At 46.3% G+C, this 22,755-nt stretch overlaps 1 protein-coding gene across 7 annotated transcripts in view; it reads right to left on the minus strand.

Annotated features, from left to right (window-relative positions):
* Window positions 1–22,755, minus strand: part of PPFIBP2 (PPFIB scaffold protein 2) — a 1,154,531-nt gene that overhangs the window by 597,460 nt on the left and 534,316 nt on the right. The gene's annotated exons all lie outside the window — the stretch shown is intronic.

Consider the following 22,755-nt stretch of genomic DNA (forward strand, 5'->3'; position numbering starts at 1 on the left):
TACAGGCCCTGGCACTCTGAGTGCACTGTGCTAGGGACCTACTAGTAAATCAAATATACCAATCATGGAAACACCAATCCATAACACAATTTACAACAGGAGCACTTGCACTTTAACACTGAACAGCAGTGGGAAAGTGCACAGACACACTTAACCAGCAAAAACAGAGTCAAAACCAGGAGGTCAGCAAAGCAAAAAGACAGGGGAAACACGCCAAAAGATGCCAAGTCTAACAACGCCCGATGCAGAGCCTTAGACAATAGGTCTTTGCCTGATGCAAAGCAAATAAAATTTGTATAGATAAATATGGTAGACAAGTGTCATTTACAGAATGCACCTTCCTTTCCCTCCAGTGGAATTCTAAAGGAGAGAGACCCAAAAGGAACTGGTTACCCAGTGCACTGATATCTTCATGATGAAAGTAGTGGTCAAAGCCTGACTGATACTGACTGGAATATCTCAGCATATCAGCAGAGGCACTTCTTCCTCTAACTACTGCACCAGGACTTTGCCTAAAAATTATTCGGAAACCTAAGTGTAGGTAACACATGTGGCTGAAAACGAAGAAACATGCCAAGCAGAGGACAGACACCGGACTCTCCATTTATCATATATGCCAATGTCAAATAATTTCCATTACCTGAAAACGTTATTGGGAAGAGGGTTTGAGGCAAGAAGTGGAGTCATGAGAACGAAATTTGCATTAAGTTTAATTTTGAGATCTATGCCCATAATCATCTTTCATTTCATAAAATGTGTTGTCCGTGTAAAGCGCAAGTATACAATTATACGTACTTGCAGTTTGGTTGGTAGATTGAAAATAATCTACCCGGTTTCGCCTTCCAACCTAACGGTGTAAAAAATGACTGAGTGCCCTGACTGTGGTACACATTTATATTGAGGGCTGGCAATTCTCGTTGAGTCAATCTGTATTATCATCCTTCCCTCATGAGAGGCTCATCATAGACACTGGTAAAGTGGTCCTACCTTAAAAGAGCAAATTAACCTCCTCCTTCCGTTTTCAAAATATAAAAAATTATGAAAACAATAGAAACTAGATGTGATTGTGAAGACCTTTGAACAACGTTATTCAGTTCGGTTAGAAGATTTGCAAAGCGCACTGTTTGCAGTTAGTATGGTCTTGTGTATTTACAATCATCGTGAGAAATACACAACACTGAGGACAATCAGGCTTCCTGTACGAGTCATTCGAAACTAAATTTCAGGAAAGTCATTAGATTTTAAAACTTCAAATCGCATATTTATAGTAAGTGCGCCATGGCTATGTACCCTAACAATTTTTCAACATTGCATAGGACTGAACCCTAATATAACATGTAAATGAGGTTCGCTCTAGGTATCAAGACAGATATGACCCTCAGCATCAATGCCTGGCTGCAGAAAGGCTATAAGTGAAACAGTGGTTCTGCCACTCTTAAAAATCTAAGAAACTTTTTCAATTATGTCTCTTCAAATAAATTAGAACAATCAACAAATGAGAAAAAAGGGGGGCCTTTTGTCCAAACCAAAAAGCCCAACACTCGTATCTTATATTCAACGATATTTTATCTGTTCTAATAGTGTAAACTTGTCACGTTACATATATTTACATACACACAGAATCTTTCTTTTTGACTCACATTTAGGACTACAAAGTGCACATACATTGAAATATTTACATGTCACAAAACATTCCACAAAATACAGACATACATTACATAAAAAAATTATATTTAAACACAGTGCGAAAATAAGAAAAAGGAAATATCAAACCAGTGTGCGATTACTCAAATAATTAATTTAGTATCCTGGGTGATCCTCTACACTTGTCATTAAAGCGTCCACGTTTCGACCCTTGAAAGAATGAGATATTTAAACCGTCGTGATGGGGTCTTCCTCGGGACTAACTGCAAAAATCTGCGTGTTGCCTTTATGGGATTTTTCCCCCTGTAAGGCACTGCAATCTCACTCACGTGCCATATGTAATCTTCAAGGATAAGTTAGGTAAACCATTCCTCCGACGTCAAGCGCACGGGGCTCCATGTGAATCTGTTCCTGAAACTGAGGAAGTGGCTCAAGGGGGATTCGCGTCTCCTCCCCAGGCCTTACTAATCCACTTAAAAGGCTCAAAAATCACCTTTGGAAACTAAAGAATGAATAATTCCTTTCTGAATCCGAGCGACGGGCAACCCTCGTCCTCGGCAGTCCGTTCGTGAAGGCTGGCACATGACGAGTTTACGAGGGAACCAACAACTCTGACCGACAAAATAACGCTGACAGCAGTCCATCACCTGGAGAGCAAACCAAGTGACCAAGCACCAGTAGCCAATGTGGCAACACAGCCAGGCTTGCTAAACTAACGGTTTCAAGTCAAAAACATGGGGTCTCCGGCAGTGTAGTGAGAAGGTTCCGATAGAAAAACACCGGTTGAAGTTTTCCTCAGCTGGCATTAAAGAGGCAGGAGTGGTGCGAGGGATGGTGTGAAGTAACCTTGCAGCAAATGGTGACTTTTAAGAGCGGACTTTCAGTAGGCTTCTTAAACCGGGGCTATTCTCTCGGGGATAGTGGCGCCTGGTGCTGTGTGCACAGCCTCCACTTATGATCAGTTAATCAGGCTGTTGCATTCGGGCACTTACTTTCACGCACCATGAATTAGAGTGTGAATTTCGCCTCTTTCAGATGCTCCCCGCCATTCACTCAATGGGCGAGTACATCTTTGTAGGCTTATATTGTAGTGTACTCTGCTATTCAGCACCGAGATGCCCTGCTGGGTGAACGTGATCTTTACAAATACACGTTATATTATGTTACAAGCGCTGAAAATACGCCATACCCGCGCCTAAGCAGCAGGAAGGCGGCTTCTGCATGGACACTGGCCTGAGTGAGTTGGAAGGCCCGCATCTCTGAGGGGTGCGCGGGAATAAGAGGAGAACAGCGGAAGTTCTCGAGGGCTCTTTTCAAAACCATTCACAGACGAGGCCATAGGGAAGGTCGTTCTTTTTGAGAAGTGATGGTGGGAAAACTGATCGGGATGTGGCACACGAGGTTTATGGATGACAGATGGCAGAAAAAACGGAAGAAGCCGAGTAGATGGCCAGATAGATCAGGACATGGGCATTTTTGTATATCAGGGCAAGCAGTGCTTAATTCTGCGTCATGAGCCACTGAGGTTCATCCATGGACTCCAACGCGGATATGTCTATGTCATTATTAAGCAGCTAGGGTGGTTCAGTATTTTTCAATTTATTTTAATATCATTGTTTAGACAAGGGTTCTTTTTGGGTTGAAGCACACGGCAATCATGCGTTAATAAGCCCTTATATCAAATAACTAATGGATTTTGAAAAATAATTCAAACTATTCTGGTCTAAAGGGCCTAATGTGCCTTTGTAAGAGCCATACAACCACGGTACACCTATCCGAAATAAACCACTCAACCCCATAAGTCTACTTAATGGATTACGGCATTGTAATCATCCACTTAAGGATATGATATTTACAGCACTTTGTCTTGCAGACTCTATCGCTCACTCTATAATCCCCTAAAGGAAGCAGCAATCAAAAGAGCACCCGAGGCAGCCTTGTGCACCCTGCAACTCTAAACTCGATGACCCCCCCTCGTGGTCCTGAACTTTAACTCAGCATTGCATTTATTGATCCGTAAGTCAGTACAAGATATCATGTGGTGGGGGAGGAGCCTAGCGCGCAACCAAGATGGCCGCGTAGGCTTGTGGCTCCCGAGGGCCTCCGCAACCTCCCACGTCTATCCTGTCATAATCCTGATTTTTTCGACGGGCTTTTGTTTATGATCTTGCGCTAAGGTGCCACTCGTTTTCCGAATCGAAATTGGACTCCGGGAACGGGTTTTTTTGGCGATCTGAAGTTTGCGGCCTTCTCCGGCCTTGGTCCCGGACTCGGGTTGGTGAGGTGCCCGGCTGCGAAGTGAACAACAGCGGCATGCCAGGCTGGGCCTGCCCCGGACCACGCACTTTCACTTTCGGTTTCGAGTTGGTCTACTGACACTGATGAGGAGACATTGGGAGAGCTGCGCCGAGTACGGAGTGCAAAGCCTAGTCTTGACCTGTAAACGGGCCTACTTCAGCTAGCGGCCCGGATCTCCTAGCCTTCCTCCGGGTGCTGGAGGGCGCGGACCTTGCCGATCGCTGACGATGACGACAAGAGTGGATGGCGACAAACTGAAACCCAAATCTACCCGGAGGGGAGCCTATTCCCAGGCCAACAATATGGACCGCTATGCGCAGCCAAAGGGATCCCCTAGTGGATCACGTAAATCGCCTGAGCCGCCCAAGGAGGCCTCGGGCGCATCACCCGAATTGACTCTGCTGGATGTCATGGGGGCCATTGAGGAGATGAAGGTGACTGTGAACCAACAACTGGATACTCTGGCCAACAAATTGGACTCGGTGCTGATTGATGTCACCTTGGTCAGAGCGGACCTGTCGAAAACCAATGACCGAGTCGACTCGATGGCCCAAGCGTCGTCGAGCCTAACGGTAGATGTGGCCGCTTTGCAGACGACGGTGCGGAGGTTACAGCTCACTAGTGACCTGACTGAGCGTCGCCTCGAGGACTCTGAAGGCAGGGCCAGGCGGAACAACGTCCGCATTATCGGCGTGCCCGAACGATCGGAGGAGTCTGCTGTGGATCTCTTTGTGGAGGATCTAGTGGTGACTCATCTAGCACCCAAAGGGCTGAGCAAGTTCTTCGCTGTTGAACGGGCCCACAGGGTTCCAGGGGGTGCGCCTAAGGTGGGGGCCCCACCGCGGCCGATCATTGCCCGACTTTTTAATTTTCGGGATAGAGACGCTATCCTGCAGGCGTCGAGGGTGGCTGGGCCATTACGATTTGAGAACTCTAATGTTAGCTTTTACCCAGACTTTACGCAAGCGGTTCAAAAGCAACGGATGGGTTTCTCGGCCATCAAACGGCGCTTGAGAGACATGGACTTCAAGTATGCGATGCTATTCCCGGCTAGGCTGCGGGTCGAGCTAGATGGTCGCTCACACTTCTTCGACCGGCCGGAGGCGGTGGGAGAGTGGCTGGATGCCCTGCCCAAGAGTCGGGAGCCGGAGGGTCAGATGACGGAGAGCGGAGAGGGTCTGACGGAGTAGGAATGGAACAGTGATTTTGGCGCTGGACTGCACTGGTAACGTTTTGCACCTGTGGCTGCACTGGACTCCAGTTTGTGACACTCTGCCCCGTGGTGTTTGGAGGTTGCGGGGGGCTTGCTGGGGCCCTTTCCTCCTTCTGGGGGCTCTTTTTTTGTCCTTTTTGTAGTGCATTTTATATTGGGGCGACAGGCACACTGCAGGTTGGGGGGGGCTGTTCGAGCTCACGCAGGGGTGCAGGGAGGGGGGAGTTTTGTTGGGGTTGATGGGGTGGGGTTGGGGGTTGTTTGTTTGTTTCACAAGGCGGGGTAATATTTCATGTTGTGCTACTATGATTGTGCTCCCCGGGAGAGGGATGTTTTGTGTTGGGAGGGATGGGGGGTAGGGGGCTGAAACTTCTTTCCTAGAATGTGAATGGGCTGGGGGACAGGATAAAGCGGGGGGTAGTCCTGCAGTTCTTGAAACGTATTTCGCCTGACATTGTGTTCCTGCAGGAAACGCACCTCATAGGGAACTCTTTCCATGCCATGAACAGACGAGGGTATCGCCTTCTGGCCCATTCTGGTTTCACCTCTGGCTCGAGGGGAGTGGGCATTTTAGTCAGGACCTCTCTCCCGTTGGTGGTGGATGAGGTGCTCCACGACGACAGAGGGCGCTACACTGCGCTGGTGGGGAGGTGGGAGGGTAGGTTGATTACGCTGGTCACGGTCTATGTGCCGCCGGGCCTGCAGACGGCCACCTATGCCGATTTGGGACGCCTGCTGCTTGGGCTTCCGGGGGGGGTGTTGGTCCTGGGGGGGGACTTTAACGCTGTGATTTCCGGAGTTGAGGATCGATACCCCCCTAGGGACCTCCCTCGGGCCCAGAACTGGCTGGGGGGCTTTCTGGATACCCTGGGACTGATAGATTGCTGGCGGTTGAAACACCCTGGACAGGCGCAGTATACCTTCCATTCCGGGGCCCATGGTAGTCTTTCGAGGCTTGACTATATGCTAGTGCCTGCGGCCCAAGCTGGGATGATCGGGGAGGTGCGACATTTGGCACGCGGTATATCAGATCACTCCCCCCTCTTGTTACACCTAGATATCGCCCTGGGGGCGGAGGGGAGGGTGGCGCCGATCAACCCCTGGTACCTACGAAACCCCATGATTCGTGCAGACCTGGTTAAGTCTCTGGAACACTACTTTAATGACAACGTGGGGTCGGTGTCTTCCGCCATCTCCCTTTGGGAGGCCTTTAAGACGGTGCTCCGGGGCCAGGCCCTATCTCTCATTTCCTACACCAAAAAATGCGCTGCGCAGGAGGTTGTTCGGCTAGAAGATGAGATCACTGAGTTGGAGAGTGATTTGGAGCAAGGTGTTACGGAGGATAGATTGCATGTGTTGGAGCTTAAGCAGGCCGACTATAAGGCGCTGGTTACTGAATCTGCTAGGAGTATGAGCAGGGAGCAACAGGGGCGTTTGTATGATATGGGTGATAAGGCCGGGAAGTTGATTGCTTGGTTGGATAAGAAGGAGAGAGCGAGTCGAGTGGTACCGGAGGTTGAGAGGGTGGACGGTGTGTGTGTGACGGACCCCGGTGATATAGTTGATTGCTTCGCGGAGTATTTTCACGGGGTCTACTCTCCGGTCTCAGAGCGCTCGGAGGAAGACTCTCGACTGCTGCTTCGAGACATTACTCTGCCTTCCCTATCTGATGAGGATAAAGTATTGATGGATGCGGCCCTGTCGCCAGATGAGATTGCTTTGGCCATTCGCTCTATTGCCTCGGGTAAGGCCATGGGTCCTAACGGACTTCCCATTGAATTATACAAGTTGCGCCCAGATGTGATTGCTCCTTATCTCCGAGACATGTTCCTGGAGGCTAAGGCGGCGGGCTCCCTCCCCCCTGACCAACGTCTTGCTACTATTGTGGTTATCCATAAGGAGGGGAAGCCGCGGGATCGGTGTACTTCTTACAGGCCCATCTCCTTGTTAAACGCGGAGCCCAAAATCCTCGCCAAGGTACTGGCCAATCGTCTGATCCGGGTTGTGGGCGACCTGATTCATCAGGATCAATCCGGCTTTATACCCCATCGCAATACCGCTCTGAACCTGCGGCGATTGCATGGCGTCCTTGCTCGCGCTCCATTCATTCGTGAGCCGGCCATTTTGGCGTCCTTGGATGCTACCATGGCGTTTGATACTTTGGAATGGCCGTACATCTGGGCAGCATTGGCGAAGTTTGGTTTTGGCCCGGGTTTTATCGGTTGGGTGAAATTGCTTTATGACAACCCACTGGCACAGGTGGTAGTCAACGGACGTGTGTCGGCTCCCTTTGTTTTGGGTAGGGGCACCCGACAGGGTTGTCCACTGTCGCCTCTTCTTTTTGCGCTTTGTCTGGAGCCCCTTGCGGAGTGGTTGCGGTGGGAACCCTCGATGCGTGGCCTTAGATGGACGCCGGAATACGAGGATCGGGTCTCCCTATACGCGGACGATATCCTTTTGTATCTTGCATCACCGCGCAAATCGCTCATTGTGTTGGTGGATGTTTTGAGCTCCTTTGGTCACAATTCCGGATTGGTCATCAACTGGGCCAAGTCCTGTGTATACGTTCTTTCCGGGGAGGCCCCCCCCCTTCCGCGGGGGTGCCCTATCCAGATTGCGCCGTCGGGATTTACGTATTTGGGAATTTTTATAACACTGGACCCGGTGGCCCGCTACGAACGGAATCTTCTCCCCCCCCTTCAGCGCCTAAGGGCGGATGTGGCGGGTTGGCGGCGGTTGCCGCTCTCGCCACTTGGCCGGGCAGCACTGTTCAAAATGATGTCGCTGCCACGCTTTTTGTACGCCCTGCAGAACACCATGGACGTAGTGCCGGCCCGTTATTTTCGGGAGGTGGAGTGTCTCCAGCGTCGATTGTTTTGGGATGGGCGGCCGCGGATTGCTCTTGCCAAACTAACTCTACCGTGGTATGATGGGGAGGTCGCCCTCCCTGACATTAAGCGATACTACTGGGCCTCCCAGTTGGCTGCCGTCAATCACGGGATGTATGGCCCTGCTTTGAACCCGGCTTTTGAGATGGACAAATTGCTATTGCCGGGCGGAGACTATAATCGAGCGCTATACTCGGGGTCCCTTGATGCGCGGTTGACGGGTCCGACGCGGGTCGCGGTACAGATGTGGCATGCAGCAAATGCGGCGATGGGGTGGAGGGATCGTTTGACTCGGGCTACGCCATTGTATGCGTCCCAGCGTTTGGGTTATCTGTATACTACGAAAGGCTTTGATAAGTGGGATACGATTGGTATCAGCACGGTAGGGGATCTCTGGACGAAAGGGAAATTTAAGACGTTCGACATGCTGAAAACTGAATACCAGTTGAATGATAGGGAATACTATCGGTATGCTCAGGTCCATCATGCCTTGTGTTCCGTGTTTTCGGACGTGGCGGCTATTCTGGAGCATTCCCCGTTGGAGGACAGGATATTGGACGGCTATGTGCCGGATAGCACCATTTCGCTGATTTATAAGAAGCTTATTAATGATCGGATGGGTTTGCTGGCTTCATTGCGGGAGACATGGATTGCCGACGGTTTAGAACTGGACGACGAGGATTGGGTGTCGGTGGTGGCCTCCCCGAAAGAGGTGGCTATCCCGGCCCGGTTGCGGTTCGTCCAGCTTAAAATACTCCATAGAGTGTACGTCACGGGGCCTGCTCTGATGCGTATGGGGTATTCGGTGGATGGTTTGTGTAAGCGAGGCTGTGGACTCCTGGGGAGTTTCCTCCATATCCTGTGGGAGTGTCCGGAGGTGACTCGGTTTTGGTGCAGAGTGCATGCGGTGTTAGAAGAAGTCACGCATGTTGCCTTGTTGCCGGAGGCACGAAGATGTTTGCTGAATGTCTGGGAGCCGACTGATTACAATGTGACGCAGACGCAATGGGTGACTCTGGGCTATATGGTAGCGAAGCGTGACATTGCACAATTGTGGGGCTCCCAGAGGCCACCCACGGTCTCCGAGTGGAAAGAACACATGGACTGGTGTATGTTCAGAGAGAAAACGGTGTATGTGACGAGAGGCAAGCCTGGGAAGTGGATTAAGGTGTGGGGTCCCTGGAACTCCTATCGTGGAGGTATATGCGCCCCGCCTCAGATGCGTGAGATAGATGCCGCTCTGTCTCCCTAGCCCGCGCATTCCTGTATGCTCCTGCGACATGCGAATTTGATTTCTTCGGCCTTGCCCCCCCCCCTCTGTCTACCCGGGTTGGATTACTCCCTCGATACGAGGGGCACATGCTATTGCTATTAATTTCCTCTGCCTTGTGTGTTTGCTGTTTTTCGTTTCCTAAAAATATGAAACCTTTCTTGTTTGTTTATGGACTGCGGCTGCGGCCGACTGCGATGATTAACTCTCCAGTGACCCTTTTTTTGTTGCTTCATCGATGTGAATGTTCAGCTGTGCCTCGGGTTACACTGCATTTTAGCGGCCGGCCTGTTGGTTGTAGGCCCATACTTGTATTTCTCTGAAATTGTAATAAAGGTTTTAAAAAAAAAAAAAAAAAAAAGATATCATGTGGTACTTTTCCAATTGGCTTATAAATCTATATATTTTCCAATTGGATTATAAGCCTATATATTTTTTCCACATTTCTATATTTACAATGAGCAGTTGATAACTGATAATTTTTTTGCAGTAGTGGATTATGACAATTTATGTAATTCAATAAGTTTCTTCATACAGCAATTCAAGACTCTGAACCCAGGGCGTCAGAGTGCGTTACAGAGAATGACGAAGAAATTACTAAACATTGGTCATAAAGATAGGAATTTAAGTCTTTACGAAGATGTTGGTTTCTTAATCAGGGCCAGACTGGGAAACCAAAAATGCTCAACCAGACACTCCCTTTGTCTACTTGCAATCGCTTTACATCCATACATTGTCTCTCTGCTCCCTCCGGATTGCTTAATCTCTACCTTAAACCTTCCTGCTCCTCTTTCTCTTTTTCTTGAATCCTCCAGGGCGGGGAGCTGGAGTAATTGACAAAAGCACCATGAGCTGTCCTAGGCATTCAAGATGGTCACAACATTTTGTCATGCCACACTGCATCACACAACATGGAACCCATCTTTTAAGTATAAAAAATAAACTTTCTTGGTGGCTAATTGCTGCTTTTGGTCTTGACAATGCGGACACATTTTAAAAGCATCCAGCACTGGTAAAGCCAATAGCGGTGGCCACCCTAGAGCGGGAAGCAGTGAAGGGAGGAGGAAAGGGGGTGCTAAAAGGCAGGAACATGCTGTGGGACAAAATCCAGGGCATCACCAAGCACACCACACGACAACTGGCACCTAGAAGAAGTCAGCTGCATCTCCATTCTCAGGACTTGGAGTGTGGGTGGGAGGGGGGAGACCCGCCGGGGGAGGTTTGGAACGCAAAATGAATAATAAAGGCAGTAATAACCATTAAAAAAACGTCTAAAAGATAAAATTAGAAATTAACCACAATAATTGCCTCATGGAACGTGAATAACAGAATTTTTAAATCCACATCCTGCTCGAAGTTGCAGAAAGATCAAAACAAGGTGCACCTGAACACTTGAAAAAACAGAACAGAGAAATTGGTTATAGGCATGGTTGACAGAGTAGACATGTTATTGAGGGAAGTAATGAAAACGTAATCATAGGTGGGAGAGTGTTTCTGCTGTAATCATTACCACTGCTGGCTCATGCTTCTAAGAATGTTTGACTCACAATGTTTAATTCCTTTTTGCATATACAGTGCGAGGATGGAAGTATCCCTTGTATGTGGACGGACGTGTGCCCCTGTCCTTAGTGACCCAGCTGAGGTGATATCTAAATACTTGCTAATTATTTTGCTCCTGATCATGAGTGTACGCTATAAGCTAGGTGGGTCTCGTGGATTGCGGTCTGTTTATATCAGGAGGGGCGCTCAAAGCGTTACCCTCAGAAGATGTAAGGCTACTGCCTTCACCTGTAGTTAAGCAGCATGAGCGTGGTTGTGGCAGCGTGCAGTGTTTTAAGTAATCAGTAGAGAAGACAGGTCAGTGGTGCCTTTGTCACTGGAGTGGTGCCTCCTGTCCCACTACAGTAAAGTTCCTCTGCTCTGTACTTACCTCAGCTCTTGTGTTATGTGCAGCACAAGGATGTACTTGTACTTGAGAGATGATACAAATCAGGAGAAATACTGTGAGCGATTGTGCGTGCATGCAAGGATGCAAGTGTGACAGAGATTGTGCCGGGAGGGATGAATAGAGCAAACAGTTGTATGTGCACGCGAAGAAATGTGTGCCTCAGAAACATTAAAGGGCAGGAGTGACTGCGCGAGCAGCTGCCTGTGGATGCTAAGATGTGTGTGCCTGGGGGAAGCTACATCACAAACAAGCTAGCGTGTGATGTTGCATGATGTGCAGTAGGATGTATGGGTGCCCTTGGATAGGTACAATACATTGGACACTGAGTGCATCTGAACGCATGTGCATGCATGAGTTTGTGTGCACTTGTAAAGGGCACAATACACGGAAGGCACTGGGTTCCATTTTGGGAGATCCAGGCCCTGCAGAGGAGCAAGAAGAGGTAGAGGTTTCCCCCAGATTTGTGGACAGCTGCTTCCCTGAGAGCCGTGTGGGACACAGGAAGAGCCATGCTCTTCAGTGCACTTCAGTAGGAGCTCTTTTGATTCTCTGATTCTGAAAGGATGTCACTGCTCAAAGATGCCTGGGCATATCTGCGAAAGGAGGTCGTGCTGTTAAGAAAATCATAACGAGTAGAGCTTGGGCCCTTTGGAAGTATTTTCAAGTACATATCACTAAGGCTGACTTGGCCTGTGTTTGGGGCTACCAAGATTGGAGACTGTCCAGCCATGACAGACTGCTCTCACAAAGAAGAGCACAGCAAAGGAGTGGGCAATTCAAAGTGAGCAACCACCAGAGCATGAACTCCAAAATGCAAAGGCACAAATTCACAAGTGTGTCTGGAAATGGATAAGAAAAAGGGGAGCTTGAGACTTTCAAGTAGCCATATTGAAGCTGTGCATCAGCGTGGAGACCCTCAGCATGAGGTCTGCCTGGTTTGACCAAAACTGGGGACCTCGGTTCGGCCAGTTTCACCCAGGAGGATCAAGAACACTTGCCTGGAGCACCAGCTTCTGCCTGTCCAGTGGGCCTGTGAAGTAAAGGCGATAGCTTGGAGGGAGCATAGTCCAGTGAGGATCCTGATGCAAGGATCCGGGGAGTGTGAGATTCTGGTCCATCGGGATCAACGCACCAATCTGTCTGTCAGCCTGTAGGCCACAGTCTGAGAGCCCCTTCCCAGGTGAAGAATAAGGGTTACCATCCTTGGTGCTGCACTATGAGAAACAGAGAGCCTTTGGCAGATATAGCTCTATGACCCGTAAGGGGCCATCAAATTATTTGTGCCATCTGCAACTCCCGTATGCCGGATTAGGGCCTCAGTGAAGAGAGAGAGAGGGCCGTTGCCCTGTATGTGCTACAGTGACCTACGTGTCAGGAGGGAGGAGCCATGAAGGAGGAAGAGGGCTGGTACCCTGCCGCCATGTGGAGCAGAGAAGGCACTGCAGGCCATGACCCATATAGAGTGAGCAATGACTTAACTCCCACATCTAGGACCATCAGAGACCTGCCCTTGGACCACAGGAGAGACTTACTGTATCGGAGTGACAGTGGCCACTGTGACCCCAGCTTCCCAGTCTGGACACCACCAGCTGGCAGCGGGGTGCTGATGACTCTGAACCACCACTCTGTGAAAATGGGTAAGAATGCCAAACTGGCCACCGAGCCTTAATTAACAAGCCCCAATGTGGGGGCTCCGGGACCTTGCTAAAGAGCCCCACAGAACTTGTGCGACTCAAACATATTAGTAGAGCCTAGCTTGGATGTCGCCACACATAAATGTGTTATACTTATCTGCCATAAACAGGGAAGTAAAACTGGAAAGCTGACCCACGTAACACTAGTGGGTTTGCCTCAAGAAGACTGTATATTGTTTGCAGTGTGTTGTAGTGTACTATGTGTTATTAGATCAATGCTCCTTTTTACATAAAAGCAAGTATTTGACTGGACAATCAATTATTGGGGTTGCTGGATGTAACTTGAGTTGTAAGTCTGTGTTTTCATTACACCCAATCCCTGAGAAACCTTTGACTACTTGACCTGTGCTATCACTGACTCAAGCGCTGAAAGGGTACTTGGCCCAGTAGCTCAGAGCCGACAGTAGGTGGGGCCTCAGTACATTAAAAGTAAAAGGCCTCCAAATGGGACACACCAGTTTTTCTGCACCCCTCACCCAAGGGCCAGATAGGTATTTCCCTTCAATTTGCCCAGGGGCAAAAAATCCACTAAACACCAGGGAATACAAAATGTCACCAAAACAAAAAAAGGAATGTGCAGCCTACCCTGGCATCGAGCCATACTCCTGCCTCAGAAGGGGCAATATTGTATTTCAGGGTGGTGGGGGGCGGGGGGTAGCAAGTTCACCTAACACCAAGGATTTTATTTAGAGTACTTTTTCCCAAACACTCAAAATGTAGCTATATTTTGCTTATTTTCTCAGTCCTTTCTAGGGAAATCAACAAGCTTTGGGTACCTTTAAAGTCCTAAGGATGTTGAAAAAAAAGGATGCAAATTTGGTGTGGATATCTCATCTGGAAAAAAGGTTATACAGCCTTAAGCGCAAACTACCTCAAATAGCCAAAGAAGGGCTCAACCATGGGGGGGTTGGGGGGGGGGGGGAATTCAGTGGGGAGAGGGAAGGGCCCAACAGTTAAGGGGTTCATATTTAATTTCAGCCATGAACCCCTTGGGATCCGTGGGTCAAAGCTTAAGAACCAACCATTGCTCTAGGACAATCAATAGCGATTACAATGAACTCTCACCACAGCATATATATTATGATTTATTTTAATTCTGTACTGCTGTAACCACTATTACCAATCACGTGCAACACATCCTACCTTAAACGTTGTATTAATGGATTCGACACACAGGCACTACCTTGGTACCACATGGTAGAGAAATATTACAACTGAGTTCCAGTACACTGAGCCAGTCATACATTCGCAGATACTCAGATATAAGGGGGCAAGGCAGCATGAAAGCAGTGCAGATGATATCTTTTGGCTTTGCTCCTGTACTAGAGAGTTCCTGTCTCCTTTAGAATACACAAAATATTAAGGAGTGTTACAGTAAGAATTCCATCAGTGTAATAAATCAAATTAAGCCAACACATGAAAAACAGAAACGACTTTTATTTTCAGCATTAAAGTGCAACACTGTCATCTTCCTGTATACAATGTCATGTGTAAAATATGTCACATTTTATTTATTTTTTGCTTATTAAACTGGTAATATTCTAACCATGCAGCTTGACATCAATCGCTTTTCCTGTTTTACAAGTCCTTTAGCTGCTGTGGCCTCTTTCCTCAGGCTTTTTGGTTACTTTACTGTGAGAAATGGTAGTAAAAATACAAGTAAGAAATACATTGTAGTTCATATCAGGAAGTTAGAAAACTTAAGTTGTGGCAAAAACACTAATCACACCACGATACTTCAAAAACGGTGAAGTATAAAAAAAACTTAAAGAATGATCTCCCAAACATTTTAAGACTGTGCCTCATTTCTGCAATGCAACAGGGTATTTTGAGAGAAAACCATTGTCGGTATGGGGTGGGGGAGGGGCATAGTGACACGGCGAAGGATAAGCCATGCAAAGTGGATGGGCTATGTGCAGCATCCTCTGGTAAGACTAGTAGTAGACTAGTGAAGTTTCAAGGTCATTTCAGAATTGAAATCAATTGTTACATTTTCACGCATGTTAGGTCTTGCCGCAGGGAAATCTTGAAAAATATTATGTATAACTAGGGGCAATAACCTCTTAGCTCTTCTCCTCTTGAAAATGGGCCAATATGTTCGGAACTGTGACCCAGTACCAGAAACGCTTTCTAAATGTGCTCTTTTTATATGTATTTTATCTGTTATCTTTTCCGGCCTACACATAATGCGCTCCCTTTCTTGCTAACCTTACCACCCATCAGTTTAGCTTTTTTAGACTACTCGGGTCTCAGCCCAGTTCCTTCCTCCACTGGCTCAACCCACTTACATGTAGCCACCCCATACTTCCCAATTCTCTTCCATGACGTTCACAATTTACAGACCAAAACCGCAAAGTTCATTCCATGTCATATCTCCATTTTCTCTCTTTGCTGAACTTCTGTATTTTTGACACTAGCTGTTTTCCATAACAGCATAGAACAGTGGTCTAAAGTCACTATCCTTCACTCAAGACTAAAGCGATGCTACTTCGACTGGCCTATGCCACTGCTTTAAGCATATCATCCACATCTCACAATCCAATGCCTTTACCTACAGAGAAGACGTTGCTATGGTTGCTCTTCCAAAATCATTACCCTGTTTACATTTCACAATTTTACACAGATGTTAGTTGTAACCAAGGGGTGCTTTAATTACTTCGCCACCCTGTTACAGTTCTTAATTTCACACCAAAACATGCTGTGTTTTGGATAGAGTTCTGATTCCTTGTTGCCACACTGTACAACTATCTCAGACCTTTGTTGTGCAGTATGCTATGCAAAGCCCTACACACACCTCATAAACTGGTGGCAAAATGCTCACTGCTCCCCCCCACCATCCACCCCTCCCCCCGCCTCAGTTGACTTCTTTCTGCCAAACCACTGCAATGACAAGACCACCAAGCTGGTGAAGGTTACCAAAACCTCTTACTTCCCCCAAACCTTTAGATTTCTACTTTATACACCACAATGGAAAGACTGAGATATTGACGCTTGTGCCCCTTCTCTCTAGTTTGTGGCTCTAATGCTTTCCATTACTTGTGGCTGTTATTTCCTAACTGTATCTGTGACATGCCCTATCCCGCAGCCTGTAAGCTTACACTACAGCTCTCAGGTCAAACTGCACTAAACCCACAACCCCACCCAATGTCCATACATAAGCTGATACATTCTCCACCAGTCTTCTCTCAACTCACTCTAATTAAACCATATCTTGGTCTGTGACAATTGCTTTATCCCTTTCCAGACTTTACTCTGTGTTCCAACCCTCTTCTTGTGGGTGTGTCTTTCCTGCATGCATGAGTTAACATTTCTCATTGTACTGGTGTACCTATCTGTGCCTATTCAGCATCACTCTCATTCTCTGACACTAAGGTCTGTCTTTCCCAATATAACTTGGTCACTGTGCCAGGGGCTCCCAGATGCATTGCGTAGGAATGTGATAAAAAAAACTTGGAAAGCACAGCACAAACTTTGCAAACAAAAAAGGTGGCGTGAAAAATGCATCTTGCCTAAGGCAGCAATATACCTTGAATAGGCCCACACACTGTTACAACCTGCTATCAGGAGTGGCTTTGCAAGAGGGTAGTACAGTATATAATAATCAGTTGTAAAACACATCTAAGTGCATGTGTTTCAATTCGTATCAGGAGCTATTTAGCTTTTATTTGTCTGTGTTTCTGAATGTCTGTGTCCTGAGTTTGTGTGTGTTCATTAATACGTTTTTGTGCATGTGAAATTTGCGTGTGCCTTTGCAATGGAAGAGACTCATACAAATACTGCCATAGGTAGTATCACAGGAGCCCAGGGATGTGTTGCCCAGTGCTGTAGGGCAAGTCCACCAGCACAACCCAAAAACGTTCTCTATGGAAAATTCTCCCATCCTAGGCTGTGCTACAGAGACTCACAAAAATGTATTACACCACATGGCTCGTTATAGTCTGTGTCAGTTTAGGTACCACCCGTAGACCGATCTACAGAGACCATATACTCCTCAGATCTACAGATTGGTAGGATCGCAGTCAGTGCAGTTTTCTTAAGGGCTTTAGGGTAATTGTATGCTTTAATCGATGGACCATCACAGTGCTATGTTCAAATTACACCTATTCAAGGGCAAGATCTGAAGTGGAACCAGAGTGATGAATAGGAAAAAGGAAGGAGTGATGGGAAGGGAAAAGGTAGGAATCACACTGGAGATTTTCTTTAGGAGTTAGATCCTCACTGATCTATCATGGGGCCTCCATTACATATTGTTTCACCACATATTCAGATTTTACACAGTTTTCAGAATATTCAGACTGATGTTGCCAAGGAAACCAGGAGGACTGGTTTTAAAAAAGCTGCCCAGCCATTTTGGAGTTTGTCATGGAGAAAGGTGGATGTATCTTAAAAACCTTCCTTTCTATTCAATAGAGCACGTCATCGTGGAAGGAAGGTGAACCCCTGGGTTTGTTGACTCTAAACTGATCAAACGCATGATTCTAGTTTTGGGGTGCTGCTAAATTATTTTTGCTCTGAATCAAGTGAACAAGAATAAACCCATCAACTTCAGACTTTCTTACATATAAATGGCCACAGAACACCTGTTTAAGTACATACATCTATTCGTTCCACATCTACTTTGCATCTGCATGACTCTGTACATGCATCTGTGACAGTCTATATTTACCTATGTCCTGTGCGTGCTCGGAACAGGTCACTCATCTGCAGGTGTGCGGCATCTGTAGCAAATATACTTCATTACTTACCTAGTTCTACTGCCTTGCTTTAATTCAACAAATTAACAAGTGAGGCGGCCCCTTCTTGTGATAGACCAAAACCAAGCTAGAAAATAAACCCCTCGCCCTACCTCTCCACCTGCCAGTAAAACCCAATGCCACGAAAACAGTTACTCAGTTCTGGGAGGGCTGAACGTTGATTGAATTAAAGCTATGGAGTAGGACTAGGCATCATGCAATTACCAGTAAATAAGGAGGCATTACCGCTGCGTCCCTCCATCGCTTAATCTCATAACAAGTGAGATGTAGCAAGCAACAAAGCCAACAGACTACTGTAGTTGAATCCCCACATTTAGAAAGTTGAAATGAAATCAAATACCTTTATTGATTCATAGAGGAGAGAACTGTGTGCCCTTAAACTTCTTCAAGATGTGTCTCATCCAAAACTCTGTAGTGCCTGGTATGGAAACCCCCAGGAATCCTGCCATAGTGGAAGACATGAGGCATGTAGGTCTTTCGCAGAATCCCTACTGGAGGGATTTTACCTGCAGAAGTATAAGCCACTGAGACCGTAGCCATCTGATCAAGGAAGCAGTCAGTGGTTTCTCCTCTTTCTTAATGGGTCTCAAGTTTACAAAAAGCGGTTCAGGTCTTCTAAAAGACTGAACTTAGTCTAAGTAAGGTAGAAGAGCCCTTCTAACATCTAATTATTGTGGTAAATAATTTAATTACCGGGACTTAATTTGATACAGAAACATAATAAAATAGCTCAGTAAATAAGAGGCAGAATCCGTGGTATTAGAGGTTCGGAATGGGCTTTATTCCAATGGTCGATTATAATCGGTTGCTCCAGGTTCCATCACCACGAAGGTTCAGGAAGTGAAGTACATACGTTATTGACAATCAATTACTTTTATACAATAAGCATTACAGTGAAGCAAATACAAGAGGCGTAACAATTGATAGTGGAGATAATATATTCATACGTGGCAAAGATAGGCGTAACTGGGTGTGTTTAAAGAACGTCATCAGATGTGATGTCATAAGAGGGTGGTTACATGAAAGAATTTCGCAATGTCAGCAGAAATACTTGGCAGAAATGCGCGCGCAGCAGCATGACGTGTGATTGACGTGCAGCTAGGGGGTGAAGGGGACTTGACATTTAGCTCTACATGTGGCGACAAATGTCTGGAGGGTCAAGTCAACCTAATCCCAAATCATATCTAACATCCTATGTTTAAAGAACTATGTTATCCAAAAGAGAGGCCTTCTTGGAGTAGAATCTTATTCTATACTGACTATACTGACTGTTAGTGCGTGTACAAGCGTCTAAGTGTCTACACTAGATGCGAGGGCAGGAATCTTCCATGGTAACAGTGCTATGAATTACTTGCATAAAGACAGAGAAGCCGGGCCTTTGCTTGGTAGCTGGCAGAATGTTTACTTAAGCTACTAGACAGGAATGCATTGGGCAGGGAGCGGAGCAGATAATTTCCGAAGGTGAAATACAGTTCTTGGCAGGCAGCAAGCTGATGTCAGGCATCGTGAGCCGCGCAGAGGATGAGACAAAGTTCATGGTCACAGATGCAGGCTCGGACTGGAGCTTCAGAGACAGAAAGCAAGAAAAGCTTGATGACAGAATCAGGGCCTACTTGCCTGGACTGTAAAATGGCATAAGTGAACCATATAAAGGCGGTGGCCTTTCGTACTTAGGAATGGAATATCCGGCCCATTCATGGCGGATCAACAGAGGACATGTTAACGGTGGACGCACATGTATTTGCGTCTTCATAACTGGAACTGGAGGGATCATACATGTACTTGTAACATGCACATAGAACCGTTGGGGTCCAAGATAGGGGACATAACTGACCAGAAAAATCCATATTTCCACATTCCCTCCTTGTCCCCTACTTGCCCGTCAAGAGATATCAATCTTCATTAATCCATTGATCTGTTCATATAGCATCATTTGTTCTTCTTTCTTCTTCCGGGATCTTGAATGAAAATCTTGATGTGGAATACACGATGTGGCACACAGACCACAAATCGCTGGTCCACATTGTAGGCATAAGCAGCAACTGAATAGTATGAGAAGGCCAATACCTAGGAAGGATAGAACTCTCCATCCCCAGGCTGATAACACGCTCCAAAACCAACCGGACCAAGTCCAGGTGCCTGGATTCTGGTGTATCTGGCTTACAATCTTATGAAGGCGCGTTATGGCTTTATATACAGATGGCGAATTTTCTGGTATGAAAATGCAACAGCTTGATCCGATGACCCTACAAGCTCCGCCCCTATCGGCCAGGATGACGTCAAGGACAAGACGATTTTGAAGCACAACAATCCGCATAGCAGACTGCTCTTCTGTTAAATTGCCTAAGGCGGAAATAGTTTCGTTCACTACTGCTTCAAGGGTTCTAGTCAATCTACGTATCAGCTTACTATTAGTGACGGTACCTATATAGGGAAAGAGACCTTTATTGAAATCTGTGTATTTTTCCCATGCTGTTTCAGTGTAGTCGACTATTGGGAGATCTCTCCTTTCTCTATTGTGTACTAAATGAGTATTTCTGTAATAATCAGGAGGAGCTAGAAAAACAGGTGGCAAAAGGAATCCAATGTAGCAAGTACCATCCCAATCTAGAGGCAAACGTACATATGCCGTCTGACCACATATAAAATAGGAATGGCGGGAAGCTCTAAATTTAGACTTGCCTTGATCACTGAATTCTATTACAGTGGTGCATCTACTATGGCCCATATGTATGGAACCATTCTTTCTTACACATAATTCACCTTTTACTGGAAATATTGACATGGCGGGCAAACTTGGATTAGCTTCGGATTCGACATTCAAGATCAGGAGATTAAGCGTAAAATTACCTAATCCATATACTTCATTTTCTAGATCAGTTCCTGTTCTTTTGGGAAGTCCCTCCTTGTTGGGGTGGCAGACTTTAAGTAAAACTAAGTTCGGATTTCCCCATACCCCATTGTCTTGATAAACTGCAGAGTTCGAATCTTGGAAATTAATTAAACTAAACCATGCTCCACAGGAGCCGTTGTGTGTGAACGGGTATGGAAAAAGAGGTAGAATTCCTTTATAGTTCTGATAGGGAGGGAGTCGGCCACATATCCAACAATTTGTAGCATTGCTAACCTGATGGGAATGATGTAACATACTAATAAAAGTGTTATTGCGCAGCGCAAATCTGTATGACAATTCATGCGGAGGTAATTCGCTAAAAGAATGTTCAGCAGTAATATTATAAACATGTCTAGAAATAGGATAACATATGTGCAACAATATACTTGCAGTAATTATTAAAAGACTAAGGAAAAACGAAATTAATAACGTCACTGTACAATGACTACGCAGTGATTTACAGTACGCCTGTCGTTTCAGCATTTTTCGGGTGTATTCTCTATTCAGGTCCAAGGGATACATGTCAGAGACAATTCAACCGCTTCACCTCGGAGAGGACTTAAACAATCAAATTGCTTGACTGATTGGACCTGAGCTTTAGTTTATAATGTTCGGCATTACTTTTTTCAACAAAAGGAAGTTTTGAGTCAATGGGTGAAGACACACGAGGTGTGGTATTCACATCTGCTGGTAGTCCATGAAATTTCTTGATATGACTTGAATGAATCCAGCCTTTCCTGCCTTCGATCTTCACGGCTGTCCTCGTCGTTAATAACACGAGCTGAGGCGACCTCCACCTAGGATCCAGCTGAGTCTTTCGATCAAAGTTCTTCACTAAAACGAGATCCCCCGGAATTACGTCATGGGGTTTCACTTCAGTGTTGTTAGGAAAAGCTGCAGCTACCTGTGAACGACAAGATTGTAGTGCAGACATCAAGGAAGCCAAATAATCTGTCAGCATATTACAGTCAATATCAGTTATTTTACGTGGTATAGGCGTCCCCCACATATTTGGTGGTCTACCGAAGATCACCTCATACGGGGATAGCCCTGTTCGAGAGTGTGCTACCATTCTCATGTAAAAGAGTGCAACTGGTAATGCTACTACCCAGTCGACACCTTTTTCCCTGCATATTTTGGACAGTCTGATTTTCAAAGTTTGATTATGTCGTTCCACGAGACCTGCTGCCTCGGGGTGTCGGACACAATGAAACTTCCACTGATATCCTAGCAAAAGTGAAACGTGTTTCATTAATTCGGATGAGAACGGCTGGCCGTTATCTGAGTAGACAGCACGTGGTAAACCGTATCGTGGGAAGAATTCTCGAACCAACTGTTTGGCAGTAGTCGGGGCAGTGTAATCTGAAACCGGGTATGCTTCGGTCCAACGGGAAAGAGCACAGACAACTACGAGAACATATTTGAATCCTCGACATCGTTCCATCTGGATATAATCCATCTGGAGGATTTCAAAAGGGTGATCAGGAGGCTAAAATCCACCCTGCTCTACGGGAATGCTTTTTCCTGGGTTGAACTGACAACAGATCATACAGGTACGAACTTTTTGTTTCGCTGCTGCTCGTAAATGCTTGTTGAACCAAATATGTTGAATGCTGTCTAGCATAGCTTTCTCTCCTAGATGCGCTGGACTATGGACAGTGTTAATAATGACTTGGACCATCGAATCAGGAAGGAACCACACAGATTTTTCCTTCGTCATCCATCCTTGATCTGTTTGGATCCCTCCTAACTCAGTCCATTTCCTTATTTCGTCTGGAGTAGCATGTGTCTGTATGTCAATTACATCAAGAGCGGGATCCTTAACCATCATGCAATGTGTTGGTGTCTGGACTATTGTCTTTGTCATGTCGGATGTTTGAGTTTGAGCAGTCTGTTTAGCTGTTCTGTCAGCTAGATCATTGCCTTGAGAAATGATATCAGTAATTTTCGTATGAGCTTTACATTTCATAATCGATATTGCCATGGGTAGATGTATCGCATCTAATAAGGCATGAATGAGGGGTCCGTGCTGAATGTGGGCACCGTGAGAAGTTAAATAACCTCTCTCTCGCCACAGCACGCCGAAGTCATGTACAACTCCGAATGCATAACGTGAATCAGTGTATATGTTGACTTTTTTATTTGTGGCTTGA

Source organism: Triturus cristatus, chromosome 3_2 (genome assembly GCF_964204655.1).
Source record: "Triturus cristatus chromosome 3_2, aTriCri1.1, whole genome shotgun sequence".
NCBI classification, from domain to species: domain Eukaryota; kingdom Metazoa; phylum Chordata; class Amphibia; order Caudata; family Salamandridae; genus Triturus; species Triturus cristatus.